We start from the raw sequence: 7,998 nt of genomic DNA, 5'->3' as shown, positions 1-7,998 counted from the left end.
GGACCATCAGTGGCAGTCCCCAGGCCAGGGTGAGTCAGGCGGCAGGTGCATTGTGACTTCAGGATCTGTGGGGATCCTAACCAGCCAGGGGTCACCAGGAGGGAGTCCCCAACTCAATGAGGACCTAACTGGGTCAGGCATTTCTAGGTCCCAAAACCCATTTGACCTGCAAGATGGGTGGCAGTGCGCCCATTCTGTAGACGAGAAAACCAAGGCTTGGTGCCAGTATGTGACAGTCTGGATTCAAACCTATGTCCTCATGTGGAGCCCACACCCACCAGACCCCATTTTACTAGGTTTTCTATATAAACAATAGCATCCCCTACAGGGCCCCCCACCAGGTATACACACCCAGCCCAGTTGGAACGGCAACTTCACGCTTCTTTCCCAAACTCAAAGTCACTTTCGAGAGGAAACCTGTTTTCCCTGGGGCGGAGTTTGCCCACACCAAGGGGCTCTGGAGAAGAGGTGGCATGCCCAGGGGGCGGGGCTGGAGGGGTCTACCCAGCGCTGGGCTCACCCAAGGGTCTATGCGGAGGGGTGGCCAGCACTAGTCAGAGCCACCTTCCAGCCATGGATGGACAGGGTCAAGGAAGAGGACTCTCTGGGCCTCAGTTTCCTCCTGTCAGAAGGGGACAGCCCGTCTGGAGGGCCGCTGGGGGGCTGCAGAGGGAGGCCGGAGGACAAGGGACCCCCCATCCAAAACCCTCGGCAAGGTGGTCGCCGTCGCCGCCTGCCTGCCGCTCGCTCTCGGCGGAGCTGGGGAGGGAGGGAGGGAGGGAGGCCGCCCAGCCGGCCCAGACCGAGGCTGCCGCGCGGGCGAGCGGCGGGGAAAACAGCGTGAGTCACCGGCGAGTCACCGCGGCCGGAGCGGAGCGCGTCCTCCCGCGAGGCGGCGCGGCGGCGGCAGGTTTCGGAGGTAATTATGTAATTGACGCGGCTCCGCGCGGCCCGGCTGAGTCAGCCCGGCTGCGTCGTGACCAGGCGGAGGCTGGCAGCGGAGGCGTGGGCGCCCGCTCTGCCCCGGGGCCCTGGCCGCGGCCCGAGGGGGGGGCCGGAAGCTGGGGCTGGGGAGTCATCAGACCTCTGATGGAGAGGAAAGCGGGTCTTTTCAGGTCTTTTCGTGGCCCTGGCGCCCACCTGGGAGTGTGAGCTCACCCGCGGGGGGATGGACCCCTGAGCGGGGAGATGCTCCCTGCCAAGGGCCCGCTGGCAAAGGCCAGTGACTCTCTCTGAGACTCCCTCTTGAAGGCAGATGGCCTTTGTTTCAAACCTTCTTCCACTTAAGGAGCATCATCTCGGAACACACAGACACACAAACACACTTAGATTTTTATAATGCGTATTTATTATTCAAATGGCCTGACAATGTTCAAAGTGTTTGAAAAAGAAGAGCAGGAATTTGACCTCCTTCGAACCCACATCTTCACCTCCCAGCCCCGCCGTGGGTGGAGAAGGGCACGGGTCATTTGCTCTTTTACTAGAGTTTATCTCCCCTCAGTACTTCTCCCCGGACCCCAACAGCCCTCCCCGCTGAGGTCTGGCCCGGTACTCAGTCAGGGTCCTTTAAGCAGTGGGGCTGCGGGTGGCCTCTCCTTCCTCCTGGGTGAGGCGGGAGGGGGCGCTGGTCTGGCAGGCGCTGGGCATCTCTCTGCTGGAGCATGGGTGCCCTGAGGAGCCGGGACCACTATGGAGGCTGGTGAAGCAGGAGAGGGGATCAGGGGAGGAGAGAGAAAGCAGAGCTGGCCCATGAGCAGGCTGGCCACTGAAAGAGGAGGCAAGACAGGAGAGTCAGGGGGAGGGAGCCAGAACTCACCTACCAGCCCCGTGCTTTCCTGGGGTCCCTGACAGCGCCCACAACAGAATCAACCACCCACCTGTCACAGGGGTCTGTGCCCCACCCTCACTGAGTGACACTGGCTTGCCCCCTACTGCCTTCTGCCTCAGTTTCCCCAACCATTAACCACCATCCTGGACAGAAAGTGAATGGAGACCCAGGGCCATGGGGATGTCAGGCCCACCTCCCCTCTTTTCTTTCCATCGTTTCCTCTCCCAACCAGCGCCCCCTCCCTAGCCAGGCCCCCCTTCTAGTTTTCCTGGCTAAAACCTGCCACAGACACCACCACACCCGGAAAGAGATAAATAAATAAAAGAAAAACAACCTCAACTGTGAAAAGCAGTCCAAATCTGATTTTTTTCCGGCCTGAGTTAATTACACTTTAAATTGGCATGTTTACTGATCAGGGATTTCAAGTTAACAGAGACACCCCCCTCCCCAACTGTTTGTACAGTAAAACTCGGCAGGCTGGCGGGCTCCCCCAGGCCTTGGCAGGCCCCGCTGCTCCCCTGCCAATGGGAGAGCATAACAGAAACATCTATTTTTGAGTGTTGGAGAAAACGAAGCTATCACAGATGGTGGGAAGCGCCATTCTGGATGCTTTCCCACCCCCACCCCCACCCCCACCGAAGGGCTCTGTGCACCTTCTCCACGGCGTCTTGCCCTGGGGAGGACCAGGGCCTTCACTCTCAGGGGACCCCAGACACGGGGCCCAGCCTGCTCAGGCACCCCTCACACAGCAGCGCTACCCGTGAGGGGTTCACTCCCATCTCTGCGGCTCCACTGGGAGCAGGGCCTGCCTCTCCTCGGAGCAAGGCTGTGCGGGGCGTGGAGGGAGCTCTGGGGAGGAGTCAGGAGGCCCCGTTTCATTCATTCACTCAGTGAACACTGTTTGGAGCTCAGAAGAGCTGCTCTGAGTAAGATGGCACCATCCCTGATAATGGGCTTGGGTTTCCCCTAAACGCTGTGGGCCCTGGGCAAACCCCCCCTCTGCTCCAGGCACAAGTGGGAGGCAACCAGTGCACTTACCAGAACCGAGGAACTCCTCCAGGATCAGGCTGGGCTCCCCAGCTCACAGCGCATGTCTCTCCAGGCACAAGAGGTCTGGTGTAGGCTCCTCTGGTCCAGCCCTTGGCTCATGGTTGGGGTCAACCAAAGGCTCCATGCATGGGATGTCTGTATACTGGGCACAGGCAAGCGCCTGGTCCAGCACACCTGCAAAGGGAAGACAAGGCCAATGAGCATCATGCGGCGCCTTCCCCGGGCTAGGTTCTGTGTCCCATGGTGACCAAACCAGAAACAGTCCCTGCCTCTGTGCAGCCTGAAAGCTGGGCAGGGAGAGACATTGATCAAAGGATCAGAGGACTGATAACTGACTGCATATTGGAGTTGTATGTATAGAGGTGGATCAAGGAAGGCTTCCTGGAGGAGGTAGCACTGGAGCAGAGCCTTCAAGGATAAGGAGGGACAGGCATTCCAGGCAGGGCCACAGCTTGAGCAAAGGCATGGCACTGGGACTTGTAGATATGAAAACAACTTCAGCACCCAGAACCCGAAGAGTTCTTTGAGAGGTCCCATCACACTCCCATTTGGGTCCTGCAGCCATAAAGGCACCAAAGTCCTACCCGGGGACTGGCCACGTGGCCCAATGTGGCTCCTGTCCTCCCTGCTGCCCACACCAGGCCTTCCGGGCCCCAGACCTGCCCTTCCTCGGGGTCCTTCCCCAGCCCCAGCCCTGCGCGCACTCCGCGGGCTGGCGGGCAGCGCGCTTCGCATGCGTCCTCCACGTCCTGAGTAAGATGGCACCATCCCTAATAATGGGATGATGATGAACGAGACCGCATGGCGCCCGTGCTTCCCGGCCCTAAGGCCTGTCCCTGCTGGTGACAAATGGCCCCTCTGCTTCCACGGGGTCTTCACAGCGGCCTCGACTGCACAGCCTTGGCGGAGATTCATGTCTGTCTACGCCAGATTCTTCTTCCTGTCTCTGCTTCTTTATTCCCTCAGAGCACGCTTTCATTTATTCATTCCACAAACATTCTCCCAGCGCCTCCTGCGTAGTCGCTCCCGGCTATAAAGATCAGATTCAATACACCCTCACGTGCTGAACACCTGCGCTGCGACGGCGTGTGAGGCCAGCTTTGATCCGGGTATTAGCTGTGCACCTACTGTGAGCCGGCTCCGCGGAGTCAAGGCCATGGCTTCGGGAAGCCCAGCGGCAGGAGGCAGCATCCCCGCCGCGGGTACTGAGTCCCACTAGGTGCTTCTACAGCCCCAGGCTGCTGGGTCCCCTCTGTCACAAGGAGGGAACCTACTTCTTCACCAGAGGTGGGTCTTACTAAAAACCTAGATTCAGCTGAGGAAATGTCAAGATCGGGTTAGCTTAATTCAATGATTCGTGAACCGCGGGGCACTGTATCTCGCAAGCAGAAGGGAGCTCCAAGGAGCTGTAGGAAATGGCAGGATTTTCTAGGCAGGGGGTCTAATGGGGCGGACGACCTCACTGGGGCTCCCGAGGAACTTCCAGACTGAGGGGTTCAACAGTGCGCTTGGGGAGCGGCTGGGACCGCCCTCAGGCGAGGCGTGGAGTCCTGGTGGGGTTTAGCACAAGGGGCGCCGTTTGCAGCCTGTTTCCTTTCAAGTCTCAACCTCAAAGTTAGAGACAACCCACAGGAAGAAGCCATGGCAGAGCTCTTGGAGCTCCGTGGTCTTGCCTGTAAGGAGGTGCAAGGGGGCAGGGGCAACGGGACGAGAGGTCTCACTCAGCCTGGACATTTAGGGGTTCTTTGCATCCTCGGGGGCCCACTGAGACTGTGACCTCGGGGAAGGGGTGGGGGGTGGTCTCCAGGACGGCACCAGCCACCACTCCGTGCAGTGCCAGGAGGTGTACAAGCCGGAAGCCGGGGGTGGGGGGGACCTGGGGGGAGCCCCGCCCTGCAGAGATGCGCTGGCGAGTCTGCGCCCTGTTCCAGCTCACGGGCCGCCCTGACTAGATCTGCACTCAACGAGGCAGCAAATACCGCCGTCAGACGCGCTCAATGTGGCCGCAAGACGCGGGGCCATGCGGTCTCAGTACCTAGATCTCCCTGGACCCAGGCTTCCGACAGAGCCAGCAGCCCTCCCCCAGGCCAGGCACAGCCAGGGGCCACGGGGCCGCACCCAGCTGCAACCCCCCATTTTGTGGGCGATGCCACCGGAGACCCCAGGTGGGTGCAGGGATAAAGGCCATGAAAAGTATAGCAAGCTAAGTGTGGGGAAAAAGGAGCCCACCCCATCGTGCAAAGAGAATTTGGGGCGATTTGACGGGCCCACCTTCTTCTAGGACACAGGGACAGTTCCTGAAGCCAGGCGCTGGCTCGCAAGCAACAGCAGGCAGCGAGCTTGATTAAGAACAAGCAGCCTGGAGCCAGACCCTGCCCTGCCGCCCTGCTGGATCATCTTGGCCAAGTCACTCAACCTCTCTGTGCCCCATTTCTTTATCCGTGAAACAGAACCTGCCCCCAAGGGCTGAGGAGGAGCATGAGTAAACACCCCAGAGTGGAGGCGGGCCCAGGAACAAGGCAAAAGCCCATTTGGGGCAGCTATGATTTTTCTTATCTCCCTTGAAAATGACAAGAAGATGGGAACGTGGGTCTGATTTGCCCAACGCCCTCCAGATTCTTGTGGAACCGTGTCCAGGGGCCACAGTGCGGGGAGCTGGGACACCAGCCCACGCAGGCACCAGGAAAGGCGTGCACGTGAACTTGGAGCCACGGTTGGGTTTACGCAGCACCTCAGAGGTGGGCCCAGGGCTCTGAACCTCCGGCTCAGGGTCCCCGGGAATCTCATCCTGGCCGCTGGGGGGACCGACGTTCTCATTCAGCTTGTCAGATGAGAAAAGCTCTTTGTTTATTTTCTCTTCTCCTCAAACAACAGATAAACCAGTAATTTGGCTTTTAATGAAATTCTGCACTCAGCAGCATGGGGTCACTGTCTTTGGGTCTCAGATGAGTCTGGAACATCCCGCTGCAATGCCTGCTACCCTGGGCTGACACTTTGTCTCATGCATAGTTCTCAAGTGGTGACTGATGTACCCAAGCGGTGGCCTATAGCGGACTCGGGGGGGCGCCCGCGCTTGTTAATGCCGTGGTGTGGGGACGGTTACATTATATTAAGGAAGGGTAATGTCGCCTCCCACCCCCCACATACATTTAATATATTACAAAGATGTGTGGCTGCATTAAAGCAATTTTCATCTCCAAATGTTCCCATTTAGTCAGTTCCATGCATAAAATATTAGCCCTGACACCAGGCTCCAGCCCGTCGCAGACGGAGTTCCCCAGAGCACCTGGCTCTGCCGGCCACCGATCGGCCGGAAGCTGGGGGCGCACTCAGTTGGTGTCTGCGGGATCATATGGGGGCTGGTCACTCCTTTCAGGGCCCCGGGGACCCCTTGGGAGGTGGAAAGAAGAGCCCACAACCAGCTCACCTGTCTCTTTTGCAGCAAACCTCAGACTCTGAAATCACATCCTGGAAAGGACAGAAAAAGCCGGAAAACCAAACAGCTTTTAACAAATGCAAAGAATTTCTAAAGCCGATTACCATATTCATGGGCTCTTCACCAAGTCTTCTTGCCTGCCTCCTTTGGGCCTGGCACTTTCCTGGGGTTAACTTCATAAGGTCCCTGCCCTTAGGGAGTCTGACAGTCAATCAACAAACACCCATCATTCCTCTGCTATGGGCCTGGCTGGGTCCTGGGGTTGGGGACACACCAGGTAACAGGACAGAAAAAATGCCTGCCCTCAGAAATCTTACAGTTTAAGGGGAGAGGGAAGTAGACATTAACCTCAATTCACTTTGGATGGCAGAAAGCTAAGGCAGAAAACCTGACAGGGTGGCTGATTGAAGCTGGCTGGGAAGAGTTGGGGGCTAGGCTGGGGGACCAGGGACATTTCATCCCCTCTAGAATCCTGAACTCCTGCTCTAGAAAGGGGGCTGCCACTTGCAGGGGGAACAGGACACTGTGTGGAGTGTCCTGAAAAAAGGATATGCAGGGCACGGGGACTGGGGACGGAGGTCTGGACCCTGGACGGCAGGAGGCTAGGGGCAGGCTGCACAGAGGAGACCACCGGGACTCAGCTCCCCGTGGGAGGACAGAGGGATGCTAACTGGGACATACTGTGAAGCATGAAAGGCAGGAAGTGGCAGGAATGAGGGTGGCCGGTCCAGGGCCTTGGGACACTAGTCACCATCTTGGAGCCAGCCACGAGGGGAGGGGTGCAACAGAGGGGCTCCAGGCTGTGCAGAGAGAGCCAGACTGCACTCTGGGGAGTTCTCCCTGGCAGAAGGAGGAGGAGGCAGTGGAGGGAGAACCAACGGAGGCCTGTGCAGTGGTCCAGGCCCAGAGAGACCCCCGTCTTGACAGAGAATCCCACAGGGGAGAGGCATGCACGGTGGTGAGACCTCCAGGGTGAGGATGTGGTCCTGCACCCCTGGGGATGCTGCCACCCCGCTCAGAAAGAGCTTCCTGAGGCCCACGAGACAGTTAACGAACACTGACCCCTCGCCCACCCTGTGGAGGCATCTTGGAGTTCACGTGTCCAACTGCCCTGGACCCTTCCCACCCCCGGTGATCCTGCCGTGGTCTGAGTAGGGCCGAGGACGTGAGGATGCCAAGGTGAAATGGGGACCAGCAGGTAAAGGCCTGGCCCCACGCGGAGGGAACCGCCAGGGGCAGGGATGTTGGGGCGCACCGACTAGGGGACTCAGAGGTCCCTCCGTGGTGTTTTGAGAAGCCCTCCAGAACGGAGGGGGCTGGGAAACTACCAGGCCAGGTGGCACAGGAGCTACAGCAGGTGCCCAGGTGAGCCAATCCAGAGGCTTCCGCCGCCTGGAGTCGGCACCCGGAGTGGAGGTTGTCCACGGCGGGATTCGATTCCGGAAAGAGGTTGACTGTATAATATTCATCGTATAGAAAGTGAACACCTCACAGGCAACCTATTTCAGGGACCACTGAGCAGGGCTGACTCCAGACGGGAGGTTCTTCCTCCAGACGGCCCGCCACCCGCCCCGGGGGGGCGGGATGCGAGGTGGCAGGGGCGGGCCCTTGGCCATGCAGTGGCGGCGCGGCCCTCCCGACGGCGGGCGTGCAGGAGGCATGCAAGGCGGGAGCTGATACTGAA

The 7,998-nt window shown here is 59.1% G+C and overlaps 1 long non-coding RNA gene across 1 annotated transcript; it reads right to left on the bottom strand.

Annotated features, from left to right (window-relative positions):
- Nucleotides 1-1,330: 1,330 nt before the first annotated feature.
- On the bottom strand, nt 1,331-7,759 carry LOC103542427 (uncharacterized). The gene is made up of 2 exons (XR_011532590.1): nt 2,867-7,759; nt 1,331-1,765 (listed from the first exon to the last, which is right to left on the bottom strand). It is a non-coding gene; the product is annotated as an uncharacterized lncRNA (long non-coding RNA).
- Nucleotides 7,760-7,998: the final 239 nt, after the last annotated feature.

Source organism: Equus przewalskii, chromosome 25 (genome assembly GCF_037783145.1).
Source record: "Equus przewalskii isolate Varuska chromosome 25, EquPr2, whole genome shotgun sequence".
NCBI lineage: Eukaryota > Metazoa > Chordata > Mammalia > Perissodactyla > Equidae > Equus > Equus przewalskii.
Note: the sequence above shows the minus strand (reverse complement) of the source record. Positions and strands in the feature narration are given on the sequence as shown.